At 53.1% G+C, this 27,783-nt stretch overlaps 1 protein-coding gene across 6 annotated transcripts in view; it reads right to left on the minus strand.

Moving 5' to 3' along the window:
- The window catches only part of BTNL2 (butyrophilin like 2), a 1,264,829-nt gene that overhangs the window by 642,687 nt on the left and 594,359 nt on the right, over positions 1-27,783 (minus strand). The window lies entirely within an intron of this gene.

A 27,783-nucleotide genomic window follows, 5' to 3' on the forward strand; every position in this document is an offset into this window, starting at 1 on the left:
ACTTAACTAACTGTAGGAAAAACAAACAAATAAATTACATGTGCATATTTACATAGGGATTTTTTGCATACTCAATAATAAATATAAGGTACAGTTGTGTCTTATCTTTACTGGACCTAAACACAGAACAAACCAGTGCTTTGCACAGTCTTGTCTGTTTTGTTGTTCTTTTGCTTTTTTGGTCAAAGGTGGACGGCTGTACAACAATTCTGAACTAAATTTAAAAATGCTTTACATAATAGAAAGGATAATGACTAATAACGAAAGAATGTATCTGCCAATATGTCCAAAGTTTCTTTCACACAAAAAAAAACCCAGTCAACATAGCCCAGTAATAATAATGATAACAGTAACAACAAAATCTGAGCTGTTGCTGTTGTCTTTTCAGCTTGGTTTTTGCATCATTTAACAGCTTGCGCCTCTGAAGCTCACCGTAGTAATTTGGTTCAACTTCCCTTGCACAAGTGCTGTAGGGACGTTGCACGACATACATTTCAATTTGATGAATTTCTCTCTCACACTGCAACTTGTTCAGAAATGGAATCAGATGGCTTCGGAAACACAGGAAACTGCCTTTCCCCCTGGTGCTGAAGTGTTTCTTTTTCTTTCTATGTTTTGCTTTTCTTAGCAGAAGGTCCCAGAGGAGCCACCTGCTGTCACATTCAAGGTCATTTTCTGGCACTAGATTACCTGAAATACTTTCTGATACCCAGTCACATTTTAACTTTTTCACCTCCCTCCCCACCCCCATGAACAATCGCAACCTACCCAAACACCACGCAGTGAGATGGCCCATAGCCACTTACAGAGCTACAATAACATGAGATGTAAACACAGTGGTTAGAGGTCTATAAAATCATGAGTAGTGCAGAGAAAGTGACTAAGGAAAAGCTATTTACTTGTTCCCATAACACAAGAATTAGGGGCCACCAAATGAAATTAATGGGCACCAGGTTTAAAACAAATAAAAGGAAGTTCTTCCTCACACAGCGCACAGTCAACCTGTGGAACTCCTTGCCTGAGGAGGTTGTGAAGGCTAGGACTATAACAGGGTTTAAAAGAGAACTGGATAAATTCATGGAAGTTAAGTCCATGAATGGCTATTAGCTAGGATGGGTAAGGAATGGTGTCCCTAGCCTCTGTTTGTCAGAGGGTGGAGATGGATGGCGGGAGACAGATCACTTGATCATTGCCTGTTAGGTTCACTCCCTCTGGGGCACCTGGCGTTGGCCGCTGTTGGCAGACAGGATACTGGGCTGGATGGACCTTTGCTCTGACCCAGTATGGCCGTTCTTATGTTCTTAGCCAAAGAATACACTTTGTGACTTGAAAGAAAACCACACCTATGTAGCTCAGCTCTGCCGGCATGGTACTATTTAAAAGGGAGCACGCATGAAGATTTATGGCATTTAGAAGACACCTTTAATACTTAACATCTGAGCGATTGTTGGGGCACTTTGGAGGCTCTTGTGGCTGCAAAACAATCAGCTGCTGGCTGCATTTGAGAAATGCTGTTCTGGAGTCTAAATGAACAAGGCCTTCCCTTAGCCACATGCTGGGGAAATGAGGTAAGACTCCTTCTCATGAGATCACTCCCTCTCAGCTGCAGAGAAAAGCTTGACAACGTAACCCTGAGTTTAAAAGGTTCAAAAGCAGATGGCACATACGGAGTTTAAACGAGACACACTTATTGCTTGAGGGCCCCACTGCCTGATTTTGAGATCTTGGCTTGTTCAAGTAGGTGTGAGTTGTATAAGTGTCACTTCTAGGAGTCTCATTTTGAGCCCCTTTCGAGTGCGGTCTCTTTTCCCATCTTTCAAGGTTTCTTCCCCACTTTGAACTCTAAGGTACAAATGTGGGGACCTGCATGAAAACCTCCTAAGCTTACTTTACCAGCTTAGGTTAAAACTTCCCCAAGGTACAAACTATTTGACCCTTGGACTTCCACTGCCACCACCAAACGTTTAACCGGCTTTCTGGGAAAGTGTTGTTTGGAAACGTCTTTCCCCCCAAAATCCTCCCCAAAACCTTGCACCCCACTTCCTGGGGAACGTTTGGTAAAAATCCTCACCAATTTGCATAGGTGACCACAGACCCAAGCCCTTGGATCTTAGAACAATGACAAAAGGATTCAGTTCTTGAAAAGAAACATTTTAATAGAAGAAACAGTAAAAAGAAAAGGATCATCTCTGTAAGATCAGGACGGTAAATACCTTACAGGGTAATTAGATTCAAAACATAGAGAATCCCTCTAGGCAAAACCTTAGGTTACAAAAAGACACACGGACAGGAATATTCATTCTATTCAGCTCAACATATTTTATCAGCCATTTAAAGAAATCATAAGCTAACGCATATCTAGCTAGATTACTTACTAAGTTCTAAGACTCCATTCCTGTTCTGACCCTGGCAAAAGCCTCACCCAGACAGACACAGACCCCTTTGATGTTCTGCCTCTTTCCAGCTTTTGAAAGTATCTTGTCTCCTCATTGGTCATTTTGGTCAGGTGCCAGCGAGGTTATCCTAGCTTCTTAACCCTTTACACGTGAAAGGATTTTTCCTCTGGCCAGGAGGGATTTTAAAGGTGTGTACCCTTCCCTTTATATTTATGACACCATCACATACACCTCAGGTTTGCTACAGATCCACCGTCTTCCCATGTAGCACCGTGAGCTGCTGACCCCTTTCTCGTCGTTCAGATACGCACAGTCACCTCCTCCTCTTAAGTGAAACCTGCCACACAGAAGCCAGGGAGCTGCAGTCAGGCAGAGGCCGGGCATTTCACACCAGTCCCAGCCAGGGGAGCCATTCTCCACAGTGCAGGCCTGAGTGCGGAGCAGCTACTCTCCCAGCCCCTCAGGAGCAGAGCTCAGGACAGCGGGGGCTTTGCAGAACCGCTGACTGTTCCTGACCCTCTATGCTGAGCAGCCCACAGGGGTGCTGAAGAATGGACAGTCCCCAGCAGGACAGAGAGAATTTGTTAGACTGATTGTCAAAAGGGACCGGCCCTCTAACAAGAGGGGCAGACCATCACCAGAACCAGACGACTGAGCAGGAAAAGCGGGGGACAGGAAGGATCTCGCCTCCTTGAAACACATGGAGCAGAACCAAGATGACACTGAAAGAAGAAATTGCATTCAGGGGTTTCCTTCTCCGTTGATCTATAACTCTTGAGCTTTCCATTGGGCATGGGGGAAAAAGAGAGTGTTGAAGAAGTTCCTTTGTGAAAGCATGTGTTCCTTGTTTGTAACCCTCACGTAAGTCTCCCAGAGTTCATCTGGTGTGGAGGGTGGAGCTCTAGGGACAACATGCCTCTCGGGAGATTTGGGAGGGTTCAGCACTGGTTTTGGATCCTACAGCAGCTGATCTGCAGGGTCCCACATCCTAAGGAGCATACCAGACAGGGAGTCTGTACCCCAGGAGAATGCCACAGAGGCTCGAACTCAGGACAGTGTCTGGTAGCTCTTCAGACCCAGTGAGGCTGGAAGCAGGTGGGATCCAAAGGTTGGGTCCAATACAGCAGAATGGGGACTGTCCATTGGGGAGCCCTGACCCAGCGCCAAAAGAGCCTGATTTTTCAAAGTACTGAAGTAACCCAGACCAGAGAAGTGGGGGGGGGTCTCCATCCCCCTCTAATGGCTGGCCTGCAAAAGAGCTTTATCAATCGGGGGGGAGTTTCAGTTAAAGAAGTGGATTCTTTCGCTCCTATGGCAGAGGCTCATGCTTCTACTGCTGAAGTCCCAGGGTTCAAGCAGCGCTGGTTTTGTGATCACACTTGGAGCCCACTGAAACCCATCGCGGGGTGTTGGGCAGCCATCACTACTGTACCCCGTTCCCGTGGGAGCCCCAGGCGTCCAGCACCTGTGAACCGCAGGCTCCTTTAACATCGGTGCCTTGTTGCGGATTCAGAGGCCTCACCAGCCAAGTCACTCAAACCTGCCGGCTGCAATCCCCAGCGGGACCTGCACCTGCCATGCAGTGCTCGGCATGCTGCCCTCTCCAGCAGCCACTGTTAACCTGAGCTCCCTGCTGCCTCCTTTCCCCAAGGCGGGTCAGACACCCCAGGGACCTTGCTGAAGAGGGCTGGGGGAGAACAGCGAGTGTCCCAGCTGAAATCCCAGCGCGCAGCGAGGGCATCTCTGGCTATGGCGGGCTCTGTCTCCGGCCCAGCACCGTGCTGCGGGGAGGAGCCGAGAGTTCAGGGACACGCCGGCTCCCATCGGTCTCCGATACACGCAGGACGCGAACGGACCAGGGTCGTGTCTGGTGGTTTCACTAGCACTGAATGGTGGATCTACCTGAGCTCAAACCGCTCAGACACCAGAATCCCCAAGCCCAGGGAATTAGTCCAGAGGGGTGAGAGAGACTCACAGGTGGTTGAATTTGGTGCCATTGGCCCATTTCCAGGGCTGACCCTGCTCCCTCCAGAGGCCGATCCAGTGGTCATAGACACCCTTATGGCGCAGCAGGAACGCCTTAAAGAAAGCTGAGGGACAGCAGGTATCAGCCCCACCTCCCATGCTCCCCCCCCCACCGCCCCTCCAGGGCTCTGTGCTGCAGAGAATCCCAGTCACATATTGAAGGGTGCTCAGTTTATTTTCAGGGGGGATTTTCCCCTCCCTCTTGCAAAGCACAAGATCCCCCGGGCAGTCTTAACCCTCCCACCGCACACAGCAGCCCCACCCCGGTGCTCCCAGTTACCCACACCCCAAGTCCCCCTGAGCTGGGGGCAGCTGTTGGGTCTGAGCTCTCTGCAGAGACGGCTCTTCTCACAGAGCAGCCACCGCTCACCCCAGCAAGGCAGGAGGAGGGAGGGAGGCAAGCTGAAGTGGGAGGGGTCAATGTGAAAGGATCCCCTCCTCCCCCGCCTCCTCAGCTGGCTGCTCCTTTCCCATCCCCACAACAGGAGCACTGGCTGGGTTCTCAGTCCCACTCCAGCAGCCAGCAGGCCAGGAGATGCTTGAGCCAGCCCTGCCCTAGACAGAAGCTGTCTCCCTATTTGGGGAGGGGGGCAGCGGAGAATGGGCAATCCCTGTGATCACACACAGGCAGTAGGGCCCTGGGCCCAGCCAGGGCTGGCGTTCAGCGGCTGGAAGTTCATTCACTCCGGCCTCCCAGCACGGGAGGGCTCACAGCTGCTCTTCACCCCATGGGGCAGAGCCCAGGTCCTGCTGCAGCAGCCATCCCTGTGCCCAGATTAGTGTCTGGCAACTCGAGAGTCTCTCACCGTTTCCTGATCACTGTCGATCCCAGCCAGGGAGGCACCCGGGGCAGAGCAGCGGCTTCGGCTGTCGGTCCAGCTCCCTTCCGTCTCTGAGAAATAGTAGCATTTCCCTCGGTATCCTTTCCAGCCGTCCGGGCACGAGGGGCTCGCAGGGGGGCACAGATCAGCTGATGAAAGCTGAGAGGTCAGCGCTGAGAATGAGACAGTCACATGGAGGGTAAGAATTGCAACGAGAATTGGGCATTTGACTGGTACAAAAATTGGTCAACTGACCAGTCAAATCTGTCAAAGAGTGGTCAGATATTTTAAAATACCAATTTATCAGAATTGGTTACCTCCCGCCAGGAAGAAAAAAGAGCAAGACGTCATTGTCTCCAGTAGGTTTAGCTTTCGATAGATATGGATCTACCTAATTTTTTAAAAAATGTACTTCACTGAGTTATTTTAGCTCAGAAAAAAAAGGCAAAACAATGAAACCAAGTTCTGGAAAACACCAGTGAGGCTCCAAGACGCAATCCGAAAGGCAGGCTGCCTCCTACCCCCAGGGCTCTCGCTGGAGCATTTGACTGCTGCCAAACAGGCAGTCAATTGACCGGCTTGCCAAGCCCATTGGGACCCCCAGCTGGGGCTGGTCCACTGCAATCAGATGCAGGGGGACGGAGACGTTTGTCACTGTAAATTTGCCTGGCAAGAAGGATTCCAGGGACACTCCCAGCCTGCGAGGGACTGACACAGCTCAGAGCATTTCACCCCAGGCACAAGATCAACAGCTGGACGTTCAACCTAGCAACAAACAGCAGGTGAACAACTGAGAAGAACGTGGGAACTTTCACTCAGGGACATGAAAGCCACAAGGGGGCGCCAGAAACCACAGCCATGGGAAGTGACCTGTTGCACTGTGGGCCAGGAATGATGGAACTTAATTCACCTCCTACCTGCAGACTTTTCTCTCCCCAAACACAGCAGCAAGAAAGGCACTTTCTGGAAGCCCTCACGGCTGTGTAACCCTTTCAGAGCCATGAAAGAGCAGCAGTGGGGTCACCCATAAGTGACACCAAAGAGGATTTGAAAGGCCTGTCTAGTTGAGAGGAGTTGGACTCAAACCCCTCCAGATGTTTTCGAGCACGTCACTTTTGTTTGCACCACAGTAACTCGGTAGCTGGTTTTCAAGCCTTCCCATGTGGCTGGCGCTCAGCGAGGAACAGACACTCTAAGTTGGGAAGAGTTAGGAAACGTGGCAGCGGTGATCAGAAAGCGAGCATGTGTTCACCTCACTCACAAGGCATGTCTGACCCTGTAGATTTCACTGTCCAGTGCACGGTAGCCCACACCCCTGCCCTACTGAACTGAGCAGAGAAGTCAGTGACTAACAGTTGATGGCACAGGCTGTCTCCACCATCCATCTCCAGCTCAGATGCCACATGTTCTGCAGAGCTCCCTGCACCTGCAGGTGTGTAACCAACCTTAAGCTCACAGATTCCCACCTTACACAGCGAGAACCAATGCTGCCCATTGCAACAGCCTGCCATTACAGCAGGGAGCTGGGATTCAGGGCGCATCTGTATCCGAGCAATCTGCACCAGTATAATCACAGTGACGCAGTGACATCAGGGCAAACACCTCCTGGAGATGCGCTGGAGCAGTGCGGCTCGCTCTGGTAACTTCCTGCAGCAAACTGCACCAAGGCAAGCTCCTTTGTGCACCAGTGCAGTGCGTCTGCTTTAGCGGTTTGCACCAATTCAACTACACGGACGTCATGACATCGGCACAGAGGATTCCTAATGCAGACGGACCTGGATTCAATCCCCTCTGCCAGCTGCTAAACCCTCCTGGGGCCCAGTGATCGGATCCCAGGACAATAGAGAAATCCCACCCCCGACATTCCCCAGCACGCCCTGCCCCTGACAACGGGGGGATACAACAGGGTTCATGTTCACCGGAAACAGACGCCCTCTGCATGAGCACACGCTGTCTGTGCAGCCCGGGGGAGTGAATGGTGCTAAGGGACACTTCATGGCCAAGCTCAGCGATTGGGGGGTTTCCACACTGCGCTGGTGGAGGGGTCTTGACTTAATTCTATGGCTCATTTCAATAACACGGCAGCACCTGCCGCCCGGCCACAGGCGTGACCTGAAGATCCAGGAAGGCCAAGCTGGTAACCTCAGAGTAACACAGGGAAGGCAAAGGGCTCAGGGTTGCACTGCATCCTGTCCCACTGGACACCCTGGTCAGGGACTGCTTCATGGCGCGTGGCAAAGGTGACTTGGGTCCAAAGTGCTCAGAGATGGGCTGGGGGGGCTAATGTCAGTCAGATCGTCCTGACACAGAGAGTGCCCAGGTGCAGGGGTCTGGGAGGAAGATCCCCCAGGAATCCTCTGCCCCAGGGGCAGAAGCCGGACAGGCCGGGAGGAGAGAGTGAGTGTGGCAGGTCACGGGGGAATGGGATGGGCGGAGATCATAGATGGAGGGGAAGGGAGCGGGGCGGAAGCTGGGAACTCACCTGCCAGAGCAATGATGGCAGCAATCAACGCAGACCATACAACTATCACTGCAACCACAACTCTACAGGTTGGACTTTTCTTGCAGTTCCAAGGAGGGTCTGAAACAGAAAGACCCGTCAGGCAGGGCTGGGAGGACACGTCTCACTGACAGCACCGGGGCTGGAGCTGCCCTGCAACATGCACCGTTCTTGTCTAGTTTTTGTAAAGCTCTCCAACACCACTTTCTACAAACCATTACCCTCTGATCCCACTGAGGGTTTCCAAAAGTTAGTGCCTGTCTCACCCACCGCAACCTGCAAGGTCTCGTGCCAGCAAAGGGAAGCTGCTCCCAGATCTGGAGCTGCATTCGCATGTCCTGAGGGCTGTCCTGCACCATGGTCACTACGGGCAGGTAGGTCATCAACCTCCATCTCTGTCCCAGCTGCAGGATGGCCTCTGGTTCCTGCTCCCTCAGGCACCTGGAGATACTGAAAAAGGGGTGGGGTTGGCAGAACAGGAGAACACCCCATGAGGTTAAGAAATGGCAGTGAGAGCCTTTTCCCTCCCTGGGAGATTATGGTGTCCCTCTGTGGGGACTCCCTTCCTGGCAGATGCTAGTGAGCTATTGAAAGAGCTCAGCCTGTTTAGATTATAAAAAAGATTGGGTGGTGACATCATTGAAGTGTTGAAGTGACTTCATGGAGAGAAAATATTGGGTATTAAAGGGCTCATTAATCTATCAGAGAAAAGCATAACAAGACCCAGTGGCTGGAAACTCAAAAGAGACCAATTCGTATTAGAAAGAGGGCACACATATTCAACAGTGAGGACGAATCACCAAAGGAAGAAACTAGAAAGGGAAGTGGTGGGAATTCCCCACCTCTTGATGTCTTCTAATGAAGACTAGATGCCTTTCTGGAACGTGTGTAGTCAAAAATTAGCTCCTATGCTCTACAGAAAGCATGTGATATGCAGGGGGTCAGATGACACGCTCTAATGGTCTCTTCTGTCCATAAAGTCTGCTAATTGATGAAAAATGAGCCTAGCATGGGGAGAAGCCTCTGATGTTTTACTGTGTTCGGCTTGAGCCCACAATGAACGCTCATTGAGAGGGGTGATCTAGGGGAAGCAGCTCAAACATCCAATGTGGCTGGACAGGGGCAGGACATCAGCACTGCAGGGGAGGGGTGGGTGTGGCAGTGACATCACAAGGGCCTTTGGCAGGACCTCAGCCTATTGGACAAAGGTGGTAGGGAGGCGATGACCTCACAGAGAGATCTTGACATCAGCCAGGCAGGACAGGGGTGCAGGACAGGGGCCACCTCGGAGATCCCTGTGGCTTTGCTTCAGCACGTCTCCTTCTCGAGGTCTCTCCTAGAGGACTGAGAGAGCATTCACTTTCACATTCGTGAGCGCAAGGAGGACCCTCTTCGGAGTTTTCTCCTTTTCTTTTAGTGGTTTTGCTCGAAAACAGACGTCCCTGTATAGAAGGTAAGAGCCTCGGAGAGGTTTGGAACCTGTTCAGTCTGATCCATCAGGTGTCGGCTGATTTTTAGGAATGGAAAACACTAGATTGCGGGGGCAGCATTTTATTTCCGACCTAAGACTTTGTCCCTTAGAATTACTGGGGACATTGGGGTTTCTCCTTTTTGTTTTCCCTTTTCCTGTCTCTCCCTCCTTTCTCGTCTTCTCTTGCATCTTTGTCCTTTTCCCCTGCTTTCCTTTCACCACCAGGACCTGTCTGTGCGTGTGGAGTTGGGGACGGAGGGAGGGAGGGGGGGTTGCACTCCAACTCTCATTGCGGGAGGCCCTCCCAAAGACATGTGGCTGGAATAGTGCTCTAAGAGTGACTCCCTCCGGTGGTGACCCGGGACATCTGGTGAGAACTCTCAGCTTTCTGCTTCTCAGAGTCTCAATGCTGATTGGGGGAGTTTGGGGCTATTGTGAGGGAGGAGGCTCAGGTCCTTGTGACCCTCTTTTAAGACCAAGGAAATAGGGCGTAACCAAACATGTATTTGATTGCACTTGCCGCTTTTCTCCATTCATTGTCTTGGAGTAATTCACGATTCTCTCTCTAATGGGCTAGTTCTTCTAAAATACTTACTAAAGAATTAGGTTTTAATAAAGCCAAATGCAACCCCATACCTCCAGTAACAAAGGAGTCAGGCGGCACCCTACAGAATTGGGGACAATCCGCTGGAAAGCAGTGACCCTGAAAAGGATTTTGGGGTCATAGTGGACAAGCTGTTCAACATGAGCTGTCAATGTGAAACTGTGTTAAAAAAGGTTAAAGCCATTCTTGGCTGGATAGAGTAGTGAGGATGGAAAGGGAAGTGAAAGAGCATTGGTGAGACTGATGTTGGAATGTTGAATCCAGTTCTTGTGTCCACATTTTGAATATTATGTTAAAACAATTGGAGAGGGTGCAGAAAAGATTCATAACTGAGTGATGGGGATGATGCCCTATTATGAGACATTGAAAAAGCTCAATCTGCTTAGTATATACAAGAGAAGAATGAGAAGTGAGTTGCTTGACTTCATGGAGAGAAAATGTTGAGTATAAAAGGGCTCTTTTATGTCTCAGAGAAAGGCATGACAAAACCCCATGGATGGAAGCAGAAATCAGAAAAAGGATAATGACAATAAGACCCAGATTTGTAAGAGGGTGGTGTTAGGGGGCTTATTCCTTCACCCACTTACTTCCCTGGTCCTTCTCACATGAACAGAGAGCAACAATACCCGAAGTCCAAAGGTGCAAACAATTCGATGTTTATTGGGGTGAACTTCCAGCAAGCATGATTCCAGTTTCCTTCCTTAGTATCCTCCTTCCCAGCTCTGACACCACAGAGCCTTACACCTATGTCCCTGTTCCGATTCCTGCCCTTAGCCAAGCATGATTCCAACTTCCTTACTCCCATTCCCTGTTCCCATTTCCCCCTTTAGCAAAACATGATTCCAATTTTCTTACCCCCATTCCCTGTTCCCATCTCCCCCTTTAGCAAAACATGATTCCAATTTTCTTACCCCCATTCCCTGTTCCCATCTCACACACCCACATGCCCACCCCCACCCACCCCCCATTGACTACAGATTATATAGTAAAACTTGAGTTCTGCTTAGCTATACCTTAACCAATCATTTTCCTGAAATTTAACTAACCAATCCTAACATATTGTAACATGATTATGTAACCAATTATATCCCACCACCTCAATTAGTTTACACCTAGCAAAATTAATTATACAGCAGACAGGAACAATCACAGAACCAGACAGAGATTATACAGACAAACAACAGCAAAGTGGGAACTATAATGACAAAACAATACAGAAGTGAGGATTTCACATCCCAGCTATTGATAAGTGAGTTCTTGCCAGACAGGATGCTATCAAACTAAGTTTCCTTTCACATTTTCTAGGCACTTCCCTTTCTCTGGAGGTGATAGGAATACAATCCTGTCCTGATACTGCCTAACAGCCCAATAGCACCTTATTTCAATGTGACTAGTTTGGAATGTGAGGATGTGACCGTTCGCTTCCCAGTTTATGGCTGCCTCTGCTGCTTAGCCAAAGGCCTTAGCCTAAGAACAGGGCCTCAGACTGTCACAGTAAGAGAAGGCCCTTACACCAGCAGACAGTGATTTTGATTCTTTCTTTTATACCTCTATCACTAGCCAAGTGATAAGAATACACCTAAATTCTTAGAGTATAGGCCTTTGCAGACAGGCCTGAATATCTATATCCTAACAGGTGGTTTGTCATTGGCACAAAGTACCAAGAGAAATGATGGCTTCTCCATCTCTTGATCTCTTCGAATAAAGACTAGATGCCTTTCTGGAAAATGTTTGAGTAAAAGAAAAGCCCAGCTCTTCTGACATACAGGAGGCCTTAGGATACGCAGGGGATCAGATTAAATGCTCGAATGGTTCCTTCTGGCCATAAAGTCAACTAACTTGTGAAAACCTAATTGCGGCCTGGGGAAGAACTTCTGTGTTCTACTATGTAGTCGGTGTCACCCCACAAGGAAGTGACATTGAGTGGGGTGATCCAGGGGAAGCGGCTGAAACATCCAATGTAGCTGGACAGGGGCAGGACATCAGCACTGCAGGGGAGTGGTGGGTGTGGCAGTGACATCACAAGAGCCTTTGGCAGGACCTCAGCCTATTGGACAAAGGTGGTGGGGAGGCGATGACCTCACAGAGAGAACTTGACATCAGCCAGGCAGGACAGGGGTGCAGGACAGGGGCAAGCTCGGAGATCCCTGTGGCTTTGCTTCAGCACGTCTCCTTCTCGAGGTCTCTCCTGGAGGACTGAGAGAGCATTCACTTGCACGTACGTGAGCGCAAGGAGGACCCTCTTTGGAGTTTTCTCCTTTTCTTTTAGTGGATTTGCTCGAAAACAGACGTCCCTGTATAGAAGGTAAGAGCCTCGGAGAGGTTTGGAACCTGTTCAGTCTGATCCATCAGGTGCTGGCTGATTTTTAGGAAAGGAAAACATTAGATTGTGGGGGCAGTATTTTATTTCCGACCTAGGATTTTGTCCCTTAGAATTACTGGGGACATTGGGGTTTCTCCTTTTTGTTTTCCCTTTTCCTCTGTCCCTCCTACCTTTCTCTTCTTGCTTCCTTTGTCCTTTTCCTCTGCTCTCCTCCCACCACCAGGAGCTCTGTGTGTGGAGCGGGGTCCGGGGGGGTTGTGGGAGGCCCTCACAGAGAGGTGAGACTGGACTAGTGCTCCGAGAGTGATCCCCTCGGTGGTGACCGGGGCCATTCTTTGGGCTATTTAATGAGAACCCTTAGCCTCCCACCCCTCAAAGTCTCAACCTTGATTGGCTGAGGAGGGGGCTATTGACAGGGAGGAAACTCTGGTCTTTGTTGTTCTCTTTTATGACCAAGCAAATAAGTCACAATCAGTTATACGTTTGACCAATGTGGATGCTGCTCTCCATTCATTGTCTCGGAGCAGTTCATGATCCTCTCGAACATTCCAGTTCTTCTGAAATAATTGCTGAATAATTACTATGAACAATTGTTGGTCTGTAGCTCATTTGAGAGCAATTCTGCTACTGACTGGCTGCATCAGCTAAGACAAGTCCCTGCTCCTTTCTCAGCCTTCGTTTCTCCTTCTGTCAAGAATGAATAACAATCCTCTCCCACTTACCTCACCATGGGTGGATGCTGGGGATCCACTGAACAGTGTCACTCGGAGCAGTGCAGACTGGGGGGTGTCCTATCACACTGAGCCATATCAGATTATAACCTAATATTCAATTTGATTTGTATTTTATTGTTTTGGAATTGTGAAAAGCAGCAACTACTTAGCTCAGAGTGAAGCATCTCATCCAATTTTCTAGAGCATAGTGTCTCCCCTTTGTGTATGATGAGACAGTTGAATGCACTGTGACGGACAGGAGATGCTCTTGTTTTGCAAATAGATATTTTTGCAAAGAATTTTCATCCTACTTGTTATGATTTCAAGAAACAAAGTGGTTTCCTTTGAATGGATTTTCTGACAGAAAAAGGTTTCCATGAAAATGTTCACCCCTTATTTCCTGGGCCTTATCCCTGCCTCTGGGGGGTTGTTGTCTGTTAGTTAGAACAGGAATCAGGACAGTTGTCTTCTCTTTCTGGCTCCGTCACCGCTTCGCTGTGTGACACCTTGGGTAGGTCCAATGGGAACAGGGTCAATTCTCTAACTCCAGGCAGCAGGAAGCCTGGGTGAGATAAGGGATGTTAAGGCCATCTGCGAAGGAGAAAGGGATGTTTCCAGGTGTTGAATGTCAAGAACTCTAAACTTTGCTAAAATGGATAGTCTCGAGAAACAAGAACTAGTTGGGGCCAAACTTTAACCATTGTCTTTTATAAAGCCCATTCAGGAATGTGAGTCCCAGAGAGCCATAGAGAGGGGGAGCAACTTGCCCAAAGTCCCACAGATCAAGAGGCAGCAATGGAAGCAGGAGTGACACTCTCTCTCAAAGGCAGGGGGACCAGACATTAGGGCCTGGTTGCAATTGCCAGCTGTGGGAGGGAGTGTGCGGCAGTGGTCAGTGAAGGGGTCCATCCATGGCTCTGACACTCGGTGTGACCCTGTGGTCGCAGCTGAGGCCCGTTTGCCGTCAGTAGGGTTGGGGTCCCATGGCTACAGCCCAGTGGGTTTGGGAGGCTCCAGGAAGGTGAGTAAAGTGCTGGGATGTCAGGATCCCGGAGGCGCTGTCACCTCCGCCCTAGGGCCGTGTTCTGCACCCCCTGCTGCTGGCTGAGTTTCTCCGTCCCTTGGCAATCAGACAGACTCTTGTTTTCACAGCCAGTCGATCGCCCTCGTGTCATCACCCTGCCTGCTGGCTGGGCAGGGTAACTCCTGAGGTCACCACCCTCTCCAGCCTGCCTTGGGCTTGGAGAGTGAGGAGGAGGGTGAGGGACGTCTGCTGACCCTGAACATCCGCCATCCATTGTACCATCACTGAGAGCACGTGAGTGGCATTCGGGTTCCTCGGTGTGTTCCCCTCTCTGTCTGGGGGAGAGACTATCTCCAAAGGGGGATTTCATTTGCAAACAGCCCCCAAGAGCCCCTCACTCTTAGGCCAGGCAGGGGCTTCTCCAGAGCCGTCTCCAGTGTGTTTGGAAAGGTTCCAGCAATGGGGCTTCCCAGCCCTTCCCCTCCCAGCCCTTCCCTCCCAACCCTTCCCCAGGCTGAGAGTCTCTGAGGTGAACCAGACCCTGTGAGCTGCTGAGCCTGGAAATCAATGGGGAATGAGGAGGGCTCTGTGCTTCCTGTGCCGAGGGCCTTTGTGACTTTGATGTGAGGAATGATTTCCCAGGAGAAGTCCGGACTCCTGGCTTCTGTTCCTTCTCTAGCCTGGGTGGGAGAGTGGCCTGGGACGACAGGAGGGGACTGCTTCTCCAGAGTAACCGATGGTCTTTGGGACTGACCTCATTGCTGGAAAAGGATGAGACTTCCTGGCTATTGCAGCAGCAGGGATTACGAGGGGGAACGTTGGGAGCGGATCATGCAATGAACTCCTGCCCGTGTGTGTAGATGGCACTCCCTGCACTCCTGTGCGGGCAGAGGGGGCGGCTGTGGCTGGAGCAGGGAGGAGGAGGGACGGAAAAGGCCCAGGAGTGAAAGGCTGCCTTGAGCCCAGTCTCACCCCTGCTCCCCGCTCGGTTCCAGGATGGCCAGGCTCCTGCGGATGTTGCGGAGGAAGGCTCTGCAGGTGGCCCCAGAGCCTGAGGGAAGCAGCTGCCGTCTTCCCAAGGGGCAGAGCAACCCCTGCATCCCTGCTGGCGGGGAAGCAGGTCCCATCCAGGCCAGACGGCGGAAGTGCCCGGCCTTCTGGAAAAGGACCCCGGCTCCCGGCGCAGGCGCCGAGCTGGGAGAGGCCCCGACCAGGCCCCAATGGAGCTGGCCCAGGCTGCGGTTTTGCAGACAGGACCCAGCCCAGGAGGGGCGCCGGGCAGGGTGGCTCTGGGGCTTGTTGTGTGGGCAGCAGCGGCCCCAGGAGCCCAGACCTCGTTCCCATCAGGAGGCATCGCCCTGCCCGGTCTCTGAGGACCTTCCAGCCCCTGCAGGCCAGGAGGGGGAAGGTCCCTGTCCCAGCACGGGCAGCTCAGCATGGGACAGTGGCAGCACCTGGGCATCTGGCAGCAGCCAGGCCGATGGAGGCCACTGCTTTGTTCCAGGTGAGGAGCCGGGCTGGGCTCCGGGAGGGCTGAGGACGGGATGTGAACACCCTGGGCCCAGATGCTCTCCCAGGGATACGGGGGGCGGGTCTCAGCCCAGGTGTCTGGCCTGAGCCCCGCGAACCCCACGGACAGCAGCAGCCATCACACAGCTGCCCCTTCCGCACGGGGACCTGGGGGTGGGGGCATGAAGAGCTGCTGCCACTTTGGTCCTTGCTGCTCCAGGGCCGGGGGAATCGGCACCTCCCCTGGAGTCCTGGCCAGTGGAGGGGGGTTTCTTCTCTGGGCTTCTGCAGCTGTTGGGGGCTGAAGGCATCCCTGAGAGGGAGGTTTGGGGCCCCATCTGCCCTGGGTGCCTGAGGTGGGAAGGGGGGTCTTGAATCCTGCTCTGCCCACCACGCCCCTGTCCTTCCCTCCCTGGTGCAGGGACCCCCCTGGATTCGGAGCAGGAGGAAGGGGTGGACGTGGCCAAAGATGAAGCTGCTCTCAAGGTCATCCGAGAGCAGCTCCAGTGCAGAGATAAGGTACAAATGTTCCCCACTGGGCTGGAACCAAGATTGCCCTGCCCCTTCCCAGCATCCCCACCCCCTGCCGAGGGTCTTGTGCCTCCTGATCCACCACCCCCAATGGGACCCTTTTACATCCATGATGTGGGACCCCCAAGATGGGGGTGTCCCACAACAGCCAAAGTCATCTCCCCCCACAGGCACTGTCCCAGTTCCTGATCCTGCTTGTGTAGGAGTGGTGGGGGATTTGGACAATAGGCGGGTCCCCACAATCCCCCATTGAGGCCTGAGCCCTGGAGCTGGTGTGGGTGGGGCAGGAAGGTCCCTCATTAACAGGTTGTCTCTCGCTATACCCCACTCCCGGTGGGTACAGGATGAGGGGCAGCAGCTCCTGTTCCTTCAGGCCATCTACCCCGCATGTCTGGCTGCACGGGAGAGAGGGGAGGACACGCTGGAGCCGCGCTGCTGCAAGGCGGCTGTGGTGAAGAGGATCGTGGTGAGTGAGACACGCCATACGGCAGCTGGAGGGAGGGGGAGAATTGTGGGGCTGGGGGGCAGCTGAGAGTGGGGGACAAGGAATCTCATGGTCCCAGCTCAGTCGTCGGGATGGGGCTGAATGGGGGCAGTTTTGACAGGGAGGAGGAGAGAAGGGGATTGGGAGTGAGCTGGGCAGGAATCCGAGAAGGGGGACAAGTCGGATGGGCAGGAAGGAATTGGAGGAGCGGGAGGTGGTGGGGGATCCTGCTGGCCATGTGGGGCACTGGCTGTGTCATCTCCTCACTGGGAGGCGTCAGTCGGGCCTGAATCTCACACGCTCCTTTGTCTCTTTCACGTCTCACAGGAGCTCATCGAGGAGCTTCCCGATGACTCGTCACCCAGCGCCGTCCTCGCCCACTCCCTGGCTGCAGTGGGCTACCTCTGGTACTGAGACAGCCCCACCCCCCCACCCTGCCGGCTCCCCTCACCCCAGTGCTGCTCAGGCCCAAGGCTGGGAGTCACCGTCACTGTCCCTCCCAAGTCACCTCCCAAGAGTGGCGCCTCTGGCAGAGATGGTGGGGTGGGGAGGGTCACTCTCTCCTGGCGGGGCTCTTCTTTTCACTCCCATAACATGACAGGGGCCTTGGGAAGGGGCTCACTCCCGGGCTCCGATACAGGAGGGGCAGCAGGCTCCAGGGAACAGCAGCTATTCCTGTCCTGCCACTGTCTGTCTGGGACACCTTGGCCTTGTCATTCCCTAGCGAAGTGCCTCGGTTTCCATTCTCGCCAGCCTGTGCCTCTATCCCTGTGGCTTGGTGTCTGTGTTGGCGACAGTCCCACCCAGTACTGCACAGTCTAATACAGCTCCTCTCTCTTGCCAGCACCATGAAACCTGCCCTGGAGCCAGCCCTAGAGACCCACCTCTTGCGAGCTGCCCTTCACTCCGTCTTCACCCTGGGCACGGAGAAGGACTCCACCGCCATCCAGGTACCTCCTCCTCCATCCTCCTCCTCTTCCAGAGTAGTCCTTGGTCCCTACTCCCTTGATTCGCTGGAGCTCCAGATTTAAGGGTGGGGTAGTGGAGATGGAACAAGCTGCAGGCTTGGATCCTTCCCTCCAGCAGGGAAGAGATTACCCCTCCCTGGGGGATTTTTCTTTCTTTCTTTCTTTCTTTCTTTCTTTCTTTCTTTCTTTCTTTCTTTCTTTCTTTCTTTCTTTCTTTCTTTCTTTCTTTCTTTCTTTCTTTCTTTCTTTCTTTCTTTCCTAAGCCGTGTTTGGCCCAGAAGCCCAGGTTCCATCCATAGCAACTTGGCTGTTTCCTACTCTTCTGCCTACAAGGCCCTCTGCAGAGACCTGCTAAGCTCATGGATTAAAGGTCCAGGGGTCATCAATTCTTGCAAATTGCCTGCAGTGGGATGTGAAGGAGAGAGGCCAGGAGATGTGTTTGGGAGTCTCCCCAGTGCTTCCCAGAGACCCCTCTTCCCATCCTGTGGCAGGTGTAGGCCCAGGTTCCCTAACTCTGACCCATGCTTTGCAGACTCTGCAGAAAGTCATCGCAGAGGTCCTGGATGCCATGCTGGGGAACCTGCTGGCAGAGTCCCCAGACACAGACAGGCTCCACTTCATCTTGGAGGTGAGCCCCATTTCACCGTAACTCTTTGGGGGACTGGTAAGGAGAGACTGGAAGATCCATTTTCTACTCTGTCCTCCTAGCTGGGTCCCCAGTGGGCCGTCCTTGGTTGGTGGGTCAGTGCAATGTAGTGTCAGGTCCTTCCTTCTTGAGGAACAGAGGAAGGAGCTGGGACTCCAAGCCAGAGCTCTGCCTGGTTCTGCTGAGCACTAAGCACAGGGCTCCTGGCTGTCTTGGGGAGAGAGAGTCTGAAAATCCACCCTTCCCCCTCCCCTCCAACACACAGAGCCCATGAGATTAGGGAGCTACTTCTCAGAGAAGAGGCACATGCTCCTTCCTAGAGAAACAGGAGGGCCCCAGGGAATCAGCCCTTCCCTCTGATCTGCTCTGAAATTCCTGGGGGGATTGTGCTCTCAGTCACTCCCTACTTCCCCCCAAGGATTTGCATAGCAGGGAAGGGCCGAGGGTTCAGTCTTCTTTCTGGTGAACTGTTCAGGAATCAGGAATTCTGGGAGGATGGGACCAGCCCCTAGATTGTCCCAATCTAGAGAGATGCGGAGAAGTTGTGACCTGAAGGGTACAAGCTGCATCCTGGGGGAAAGAATCCCCTTCTAAAGCTCTGCCATCAAGGACTCAGCTATTTCCCCCTGCGCAGAATGTCTCAGGCCCCTGGGGCTGGAGGCGTGGGGGGCTCATTTGTAAAGCAGGAGCAGCTGGCCACTGAGTCTGACCTGCCTCCTTTCCCCACAGCATGTCAACCTCTGGGTCGTGTCCAGGGTGTCGCAGGAGCGAGCCAGGGCCATCAGGAGCAGCACAGCCCTGCTGAGATACACAGTCACTCTCCCTGAGTTTGACGTAAGTGAGCTCCGAGCCCAGCTTGCTGGCTCCAGGCGGAGGCGGGCTGGCTCCAGCGGGCTGCAGGATCTGCTGCTGCTGCCGGGGCTGTGGCTTCGGAGGGTTCTTCATGGGGAGGCAGAGTCAGAGCAGGACTGAGCTAGCTTGAGTCAAGTTCTTCTTGTCCTGGTTCAGTGTTGACCCTGGGCCTTTAAGGGGACCATGCTCCAGCCCCTGCTTGGCATCCCGGGCTCCCTTGGCAGCAGAGCAAATGAAGGTTCGATCTCAAGCTCCTCTCCCCCAGCATCTCCTGTAGAGGGGCTAAGGGGAAGGAGCCCTCTGGCCCAGGGCAGACAGGGAGCTGAGAGGAAAATGCTGATGGAGTCCCCTCTGCTCTCCCTTCCATTAGATCTCAGCCGAGTTCCCTCAGATGGGTCGCCATGTGGCCCAGCTGGCTCTATTTGTCAGCGATCCAGACAAGGACATCAGCCGGCAGGCCAGGGAGGGGACTTACCGGCTCTACCAACTGCTGCTCCAACAGAAGGGTAAGGAACCCAGCTGGGACACGGAACCCAATAGGGGACTGAGAGTGACCATATGTTGATAATGGGACCCTAGACCATTTCTCTCAGACTGACCCCAGCCGGAGGACAAGTCTCTCTCTGCCTCTGTTCTTCTCCACTCCACTGTGGAGCCACCAATGGGATTGGAAGGACACAGAAACTGCAACCAGAATGAGGAGAAAAGTCGCTCTCTCTCTCTCTCTCTCTTCCAGGTCTGACCATACATGACGTGGAGGATCTCTGGTGCTATGACTGGCACCAGGACAGAAGGCTCTTAGGCTACAAGAATACAGCCAGAGTAGGGGAGGTAAGGGCACTGTGCCAGGGCATGACACAGCTCAGGGAGTGTAGCTGGCTGGGTTCCCTGCAGTGGAGGCCTCCTGAAGACAGGAAAAGAGCCTGCTCCTTATTTCCAGCTCACAGTTCCTCATCCAGCAACCAGTGGGACACGCTGGTGCCAAAGGTCCCACACTCGGACTGGGCCAGGAGTCTCCTTGTTCTTGTCAGGCTGCAGGTTGGATTCCCCTTGAAGAAACCAAGGAGCTGCAGAGGCCATTCCCAGCGAGGAGAGAAATCACTAAGCTGCGGGGAAGAGACCTTTGGTCTGTCAGCTCCAACCCCCTCCTCCCCTCAACAACACACGCACACTCCTCTAGCCGCTGAGGTGCAGGAGATCTCTCTGCTGGAAGCAAGACAGAGTCCCCTGTCGTCTCTGTGCCCTGAACAGCAGAGTGGGCCTGCTCACACACATTAGAGATCCATTTCCAGCCCATCCTGGCCCCTGCCATAAATTGCCTTCCCGAAAGAGCCACTGGAGGCTTTGGTCCCTCAGCATCTGCGACCTTTTAATAAAGGGGCTTCCCTGAACCCTGGGACCCTGAAATTTGGATATTAGGAAAAACTTTTTCACTAAGAGGGTGGTGAAACACTGGAATGCGTTACCTAGGGAGGTGGTAGAATCTCCTTCCTTAGAGGTTTTTAAGGTCAGGCTTGACAAAGCCCTGGCTGGGATGATTTAACTGGGAATTGGTCCTGCTTTGAGCAGGGGGTTGGACTAGATGACCTTCTGGGGTCCCTTCCAACCCTGATATTCTATGATTCTATGATTCGATTCTATGATTCTATGAAAGCCTCCTGGGGAATGAACTGCCTTGGCCACAGCAGCTCTCTTCCCCGCCCTTTGGGGCACTAGACGCCATTGTACCACCAGGACTTGGAGGCTGGCTCTGGGCAATCTACTCGAGCCTCATGTCCTCTTGGTTTTAGGTCTTTGAAAAATTCTTCTCCGTCGGGCAGAGAAGATCCTTCGTACAGACAGCATTGCTGGCCATCCACGACCCCCTGCTGCGTGTCAGCCAGGCTGGGCTGGTGCTGGTCTACTCCCTCCTGGGGGAAGCCCAGCAACTGATGGGGGACACGGTAAGCAGCTGCAATCGACTCAGAAGCTTGGGGTGGGACCCAGGGCCTCATTCCTCATTGAGTTATGAGGAGAGGCTGAGGGAGCTGGGATTGTTTAGCCTGCAGAAGAGAAGAATGAGGGGGGATTTGATAGCTGCTTTCAACTACCTGAAAGGGGGTTCCAAAGAGGATGGCTCTAGACTGTTCTCAATGGTAGCAGATGACAGAACGAGGAGTAATGGTCTCAAGTTGCAGTGGGGGAGGTTTAGATTGGATATTAGGAAAAACTTTTTCACTAAGAGGGTGGTGAAACACTGGAATGCGTTACCTAGGGAGGTGGTAGAATCTCCTTCCTTAGAGGTTTTTAAGGTCAGGCTTGACAAAGCCCTGGCTGGGATGATTTAACTGGGAATTGGTCCTGCTTTGAGCAGGGGGTTGGACTAGATGACCTTCTGGGGTCCCTTCCAACCCTGATATTCTATGATTCTATGATTCTATGATTCCCATCCTCTCGCCATTTGCTGGCCTGGTAGCAAGGAGCCTAGTGGGGACTTCTGGCCTTCATGGACTTCTGTTCTTAGGATGTGGTGCTCTGCTATCACTCCTGGGAAGGACAGGAGAGTCCCCTAAGTGCCCTCTGGGAACCTTTCCTGCCCCACAGAGCTGCACCCATTTCCCCATGGCCTAGTGTCCATGTCACCCCAGCCACCATCGAGAGTTGCTCCCATCCCTGGCATCCTGGGAGGCCAAGGACTGACTGGTGATGGTGACTGACTGAGGCACATGGGCGTGGAAAGCTGGTCTTGCTGCTGGTAGGGCTGGACCCGCTCTCGAGAGATTGGGAGGATTCAGTCGTCAGGGGCTGCTGACCTGCTCCATTCACCAGGGCTGCCATCCTGTGGTTTCAGGTTTTGTCACTGGGGTGTCTTGGGGAAAGGTCTCAAGCTCTCCCCATTCCACTTCACTGCTGCCAGAATCCCTCCCACCCCCCGCCACCCTTCTAGAGCCCCCTCCCTGCCCTACCTGGGTGGGGATGGAGGTAGGGGTGGAAGAGAGGGTCCTCCGAACTTGAGCGGTGTCCCCAGGTGGGTTGGAGGTGGAACAGCTGTCAGGGGCACTGATGGGGAAGTGGCAGGAGCTCACCCTACAAGGAGGGGGTTTGGCACTGAAGGTCACTAGAGAGGACAGCAAGCCTCCATCCTGGGGGTCAGGAGGGTGAATCTACCACTCAGACATGAGCAGCTGCTGCGTGGAAATGATGGTGCTGGTTCCAGATGCCCTTCATCCTCCCTGATTCCTGGGGAGTGTCTCAGTCTCTGACATGTTCTCGTTCCCCTGCAGCATGAGGATGTCACAGCCAAGGTCATGGGCCAGCTTCACATGATTCGGCACTTGCACCAGATGCCCGAGGCGCTGCAAGGGCTGTGGCTCATCTGATGCTCTTCAAGGTTCCCCTCCCTGTTCAGCAAGTCCCACTCCCTGCTGCAGGTACTGCTGTGTCTCACTATAAATGGGGGACTAGTGGAAGCAGAAATGGAGGCCCCTGGCACTCACAGGAACTCTCTCCCCTCTCTGTGGAGCTGTGTCCTTCCCACGGCCCCCCAGATACCTTCATCTGGGGCAGGAGCTCTTTCCCTCACACCCATATCCCTCCCCTCTTTCCTTGATCTCACCCCCATCCCATTTCCCATGCTCCCAGGCAGAGATCTTCCTGCCCCATATGGCGCAGAAGGACCTTTGCGTCAGGGCTACAGACTGTCTGCCCAACTGAAGCTCAGGAAGCTCCACCTTTGAGGAGGTGAGGATGGGACAGAGGCTCCGGGCTAGCTTCATCTCCTGCCCTTTATTCTTCCTTTGGCCCTTCTCTGGGCTCTCAGAGTCTGACATGAAGAGGAGCCTCCTCCCCCCGTGTCTTCTAGGTCCTGGGGTGTGTGACAGCCTCCCAGATGGGTGCAAGCAGTAGTAGTTCTCAAAGAGGCCTAGAGGGAAGAGCCCACTCCCTCTTGGAGGTAAGAGCCATTGACTTCTTTGGGCAAAATGGGTTTCTTGGGGGAGAAATGGGATCCCTGCTGCATAGCCTGGGTGGGAGCTTCCCCCATCCCTGGGACAGAGACATCTTCATCAGTGTGCCACCCTTTTTTTTTCCAAGCAGGAGGCTCCCCAGAGAACTCCTCCTCAAACCTGTTCTCCTGGGAGCGTTTCTGGGAGGAGGCTCCCGTCCCTCAGTCTCCAACTCCATCATGCAGTCTCTTTCACCTAACATCTCCGCTCTCCAGCTCCACTTGCCGCAGCAGGACAAACGGACCTTCAGCTCGTAGGGAACAGACTCTGACCTCCTTCTGATCAGCAATGGGGTTTCACCATCCCCTCAGCAAACCTGTCAGCCGGGCTGGACCGGATTTAAAGGAGGAGGGTATCTAACAGGGTGGCTTGGCCTATGGCTGCCTAGCCTGGGGCTAGGCCAAATTGATGACCAAGTGAGCCCCACCTGAGGGGAAACAAGGGAAAACAGCAGCAAAAGTCCAGAAGCAGAGCGAGCTGTTCAGGAGATGGCCTTGGGCCAAACCCTGGAGTCCAGGGTAGGACTGGCTTCTCTCACTGTCCCTAAGGAAGGGGACATAGAAGACCATAGAAACCCAAGAAGGGCAGGCCGAACCGAAATCAGGCTGAGGAAGAACTCCCCACGAGGGTGGAAGGCCTTGTTTCTGTTCAAGACATTTTGGGACTTTGTTTGCAAAGAGCACGACCCAGGAAGGAGTGGAGTAAAGGACAGTCACCTGGTTGGAGGGCTGAGTTCCCAGCCAACAAACTGCAAGAGTGAGTATGAGCGGGGTTGCTAGCCCAGCGAGAAAGCAATGACACAAGGCCTGGCCAGCATCTAGCAGTGAGTGAACTCTGGTACACACCCAAAGTGGCCGTGTTTAGAGCCCTGGGTAGGCTCTTCTGTGGGAATTTCCCATGGGTCAGTGGGGCCGGAATCTCTCCTGCTCCTTTGGTTTCTTGTGCTTCCCACAAGATGTCTGGTGAACTGCCCTTGGACTCTGGGCCCAGCACCGCTCAGAAATTATTCGCTACCTTCAGAGAGACAGGGCACAGCTCAGCCTGTTGGGTAGGCTGGAGAATCACACTTCACTCGAACACACAACACTGAGGTGGTTTGGGAAGTATAGTAACAAAGAAGAGATTTAAGTGATACTAAGCAAGAGAAAGAGACAAATTTCAAAGAGAGAAACAAAACACAACACACTTTGTAGTGACTAAAACTGAATCTTAACAAGTCACACTCTTTGCCTTAGCAGTTTCCAGACTAACATCTCAGCTTTCCTAACAGACCTTCTTTGATGTCCCTGTAGGGTAGAAAACTTCTCTGTCGAATCCGCTGATTTGATTGCTTCGTCTTCTGGTTTCAGACCCTCTGTTATCCTTCTGGGGTGCCTGGACCCTGATTGTAACATCTCTCTGGCCCAGCCTCTTAAAAAGATGTGTGCTGCAGCCAGCCCAGCGCAGGGAGCAGTGGGGACAGATGATCTCCTCCTGTCAGACCAAGCAACAGGGGTCCCATTGAGGCTTAGATGGAAGATCCCAGGCATCTCCTGGAGGTAAGAACCGTCCACTCTTCTGGGCACTTGGGGCTGTTGCAACAAAGAGGGGGCTCCTGTTCCATAGCCTATTTGTCCTCATGACTGTGTTTTTTTCTTCTCAGAGGATGCGCCCGGGACCCTGGAGACTGTTTCGTGCAGGAGGTTTGAGCAGGGAGAGATCACTCACTGTCCTGACCCCTGGGTCATTAACCCGGGTCTGCAGGGTTCCTGGGAGCAGCCACCCTCCAGCACGCCACCTGGAAGCCTACGAAAAGCTGCTTACCTAGGACTGACGAAGTCCAGACCCAGTTTGAAGCTCCTATTGGCAGAGTCCCAGAGCAGCTAATCGGCCCCCGGGACCTCCTTAAACCAGCAGCAGGAACAAGAAGCTGTCTGAACAGCCGAGAACCTCCCCGGCTCTGGACCGTGTGTTGGCTGTTCCTGCTCCCACTCCCCAGGCTTGATTTCCTGGTATCTGGACTCAGGGTGACTCACCTGACTTGAGGTTCTGAACACAATTTGGTCTTTTGCTTCTGCTCTTCCAGTGTCCTGACCCAGCTGACTCTCGACTCCTGTCTTGTGAGTGTGGACTCTGCCTCTGACCACTAGGTCTGGCTGCCCATGACCCGGCCATGACAATGACTTTTCTACAATTCCTCCAATGCCCTTTTCTGCTCTCCAGCTCTGCTCTCCCAGCAAGACACACCGATGCCTTGGCTCCCAGAGTCCTGCTTACCTGCTAGTCAAGGGCTCATGGGGAGTGTTTGTCTTGCCCCCTCCCCCACCACAGCTGCTTGTCCTCGGGGACTCTCCCTAGCGCAGAGGAGAATCCGTCCTGGCAGCAATTCAGGAAGTCACAGAAGGATGGTCTGCTCAGCTCTCTCTGCAATGCCACTGCCCGAGACCATTACGAGTGGGTGCCCAGTGACTGTGCCGGCAGCTCCTTGAGAGACTCCTGGGGGCAGGGTAGTCGTGTTTCACGATGACCGCGGGAAGCCATGCGAAGAGTGCGGCATTGAGGAGACTCTCCTGCTGTCCCAAAGGGTTTCTGTTCTCCTGCACGGTCAGACCATGGGGCCAGGTTGCAGAATGGGGAAGAGCTGTTTGGTGACGAGTCCGAGGATTCACCATACAGGTGGCAGCAGCTGCAGATCCTGAAGTCCCTGTGGTCGGGTTACCATGCGTCCGGAGTTTCCCGGACATGTCCGGCTTTTTGTGTTTTAAATTGCCCTCAGGGAGGAATTGGTAAAACTCTCCAAAGGGCCGGGATTTCCCTCCCAATGCAGCACTCTGGGGGCGGAGGGGGAGCTGCGCGCTCTGTGGGGGAGCACGGCACTGTGTCTGGCTCCGCACCCCAGACACACTGCTCTGAGCAGCAGGGTACGGGGGCCGGGGGGGCTGGAGAAGGGGCATGGGGTCCCAAGGGACAGTCAGGAGACAGGGAGCAGGAGGGGTTGGATGGATGAGGGGTTCTGGGGGGAGCCTGTCAGGGGGTGGGCATATGAAAAGGGTGTCGGGGGAGTCAAGGGACAGGGAGCGGGAGGGGTTGGACGGGGCAGAGGTTCGGGGGGGAGTCAGGGTCAGGGAGCAGGGGGATTGGATGGGTTGGGGGTTCTGCGGGGGCAGTAAGGGGACAGGGAGTGGTTGGATGGGTGTGGGAGAGCCAGGGGTCTGTCAGGGGGTGGGAGTGCGGATAGGGGGAAGGGCACTCAGGGGACAGGTAGGGGCTGGAGTTCTAGGGGGGCAGTTAGGGTGGAGGGGTCTAAGGAGGGGGCAGTTGGAGACAGGGAGAAGGAAGGCTTAGATAGAGGGCAGGGTCCTGGGAGGGGGCGATCAGGGGACAAGGAGCAGGGGGGGTTGGATGGGTTGGCGGTTCTGTGGGGGGCAGTCAGGGGGCAGGAAGTGGGAGGGAGTAGATAGGTGGCAGGGCTACCACTCCCCCCCCACCCTCAGAGTGTCCTCTTTTTTGAAAGTTCAAATATGGTAACCCTACCCTATGGGCCCAGCCTCCACTCCTGAGAGTTCAGGCGAACATCCCCCTGTTCTCAGGGAGTCTTTGGCTTTGGCGGCTGGGCCTGCCTGCCGAGACAGAGGACTCAGTGTTTCCATTAGGCTGCTCAGTTGCCAATGCAGCCACCCAAAGACGTGAAGAATGGAAGCGAAAGAGCAAAGCTGGACCCTCCGCTGATCTCCTGCAATCAAGTGAGCCCAGCCTGGGAGAGATAGAGAAAGCTCCAAGGTGGCTGGTGGCTGCAGGGAGCCAGGGGAGGAGAAATAAATAGTTCATGATGAATCCTACGGGCTTTGTCTTGTGTGGTGAAGGGTTTCAAATGGGTCTAGTTACTATCACATTCAACTTTACAATCACTGTGTCTGATTGAAGGGCAGGTCTAGAAAGGGCAGAGGTCACTCAAGGAGCTTCAAGTCTCAGATTCTGTCCCTACTGCCTGCTTTGACCAGCTGATCTCAACCCAACAGCTCCCTCAGGTGGTCGCAGTGGTGAGCTCTTTCCCTCTTTTTCTGGTTTTACCGCCGGCATGGGGACAGGATACATGTGGCCAAGGCAATGGAGAGGCATGGGGGTCACTTGCAGAGGCATGCAGAGAACTTGCAGAGTTGCCTGTTCATGCAGTTCCTATGGGGGAAGCACGGTAGGGTACCGTGCACTCCGGGGCACGATTTCCAATTTTGGTGGTGGCAGGGAGGATAATTTCACCCTGATTCCAGGGGCTACTTAGGCACGTGAAAACTCTACTGTTTTGACAGATAACTTAGCAATGAGCTGACAGGAACTCTTGCCAGACTGCTTTCCGGGGAAGACAGCTATAAGAATGGATCCAGGAAATGGTTCTGTAGCTCTAAACTGTTTGGACACTTTCAGGGAACATTCCCGATGCAAGACTGAGATCCCCAAAGTTATCCTGGGTAACCCTGAGAGACTTATGGAAAACTAGCAGATACCACATCTCTGCTGTCACTTTGCACTGACAAACTCGGACTGTCCGAACCTGTTCATGTATTTTACCTGCTTTAACCTCTCAAGAACTTTCACATATAAAAGAAAGAAAATTAAATAAACGACATACTTACACCGATATAGGGCTGTAGCGTAAACCCGACCTCAGAGTTGTCCCATTGAAATGGAATTATTCACAGCAGTAATTAAAGTTAAACATGAACGTAAGTGTTTCCAGGCCCAAGATTAAGGCCACAGGTTATGAGAGGTGCAGATGCAAGAAGAGAAGAGCTGTGCAAAAACTGAAATGCCACTTGGAACCTGGCCCAAACAATGCATCATGAAAAATAAACTCATCTTTTTATACAGTAACAGAGCTGGTTCAAAAAGGTTTTACACTGACAATGCAACCTTTGAACTAAAAATGCCACTTTGGATTACATTGATCATTTGAAAA

The sequence above is a fragment of the Lepidochelys kempii genome, chromosome 14 (genome assembly GCF_965140285.1).
Source record: "Lepidochelys kempii isolate rLepKem1 chromosome 14, rLepKem1.hap1, whole genome shotgun sequence".
Lineage (NCBI taxonomy): Eukaryota > Metazoa > Chordata > Testudines > Cheloniidae > Lepidochelys > Lepidochelys kempii.